Consider the following 1,263-nt stretch of genomic DNA (forward strand, 5'->3'; position numbering starts at 1 on the left):
ACTGTGCTTCGTGTGGCTCTTAGTTTGTTGGGAAAGTTGGAGAGTGAATAAGGAAGATTATAGAATCGATGCATGTGAATTATGGTGCTGGCAAAGAATATCGAAAGCACCCCGGGCTTCTAGAAGGACGAACAGATCTCTCTTGGAAGAAGTACAGCCAGAATGTTCCTTAGAAGTGAGGGTGGCGAGACTTCGTCTCATGTATTTTGGACACGGTTTCAGGAGAGACCATTTCCTGGAAAAGGACCCCGTGCCTGGTGGAGTAGAAGGGAAGCAACAGAGAGGAAGAGCCGTGGCCAGACGCACTGACGCCATGGCTGCCACGATGGGCGTAGCATCCCAACCATGGTGAGAATGACTCAGGACGGGGCAGTGTGTCCTTCTGTTGTACACACGGCCACTACGAGTTGGAACGGACCTGGTGGCACCCACCGTGATGACAGCGGTCAACGATTGTGAGCACTTCTTCGCGTGTTTGCTCCCCTCTTGAATGCGTCCTTTGGTGCATGCCAGTGCTTACGCTGCCTATTGTGAAACTGGGTTGTTTGTCTTTATGTTGGCGAAGTGTTGACATGTTCTCAAAACTTCAGAGACTGGACCTTGGTTGGAGATGCCATTACCAAGAGGATTTTCTCCGTCTCTAGGCCTCCTTTCTACTTGTTTGAGAAGTCTTTTGATGAGTTTAAGGGCTTACTTTTTAGGAGGTCCCATTTATCTAGTTTCTCTGCTGTTTGTGCATGTTTTAGTCATGTTTGGTATTCTGTTTGTGCTACAGATCAGGGCTCCTGACACTGTCCTTGTTTTTTCTTCTATGAGCTTTGTAGTTTTAGGTTTTATTTGATGTAGGCCTTTGATCTAGGAATTCGTTTTTGAGTATAGGGTGAGGTATGGCTCCTGTTTCATTTTTCTACAGATAGATATCTAGTTTTGCCAGTACCATTTATTGAATTGTTTTTAGTTGTCCTGTCCTTCGCTGAAAGTGGTGTTCCACTTGAAGGGGGTGCAACAGAACAGCAAGGAGCGCAGAGCAACCAAGTCCCCAGGGAATACCAAAAGTAGACTTTGGGGCCAGGGTGTGTCACCCCATCAGACTCAACCAGAAAACACTCCTAAAGGACAACAAACAGACCTTGAACCATTTATAGGCTTTTCTTTTTTTGAGGTGTCATTGTGTTTGTTGTTTGGTTTTGTTGCTTTGTTTTGCCCTGTCTTGTTTTTCTGTACATATTATTTTTCTCTGCAGGTCTATCTAGATAAGATAGG

At 45.4% G+C, this 1,263-nt stretch overlaps 1 pseudogene; it reads left to right on the top strand.

The window, feature by feature from the left end:
- Window positions 1–313: 313 nt before the first annotated feature.
- Window positions 314–1,263, top strand: part of LOC101663570 — a 3,816-nt pseudogene continuing 2,866 nt past the window's right edge.

This window comes from Echinops telfairi, unplaced genomic scaffold, assembly GCF_000313985.2.
Source record: "Echinops telfairi isolate 266 unplaced genomic scaffold, ASM31398v2 ScPeMD7_7425;HRSCAF=8463, whole genome shotgun sequence".
NCBI classification, from domain to species: Eukaryota; Metazoa; Chordata; class Mammalia; order Afrosoricida; family Tenrecidae; genus Echinops; species Echinops telfairi.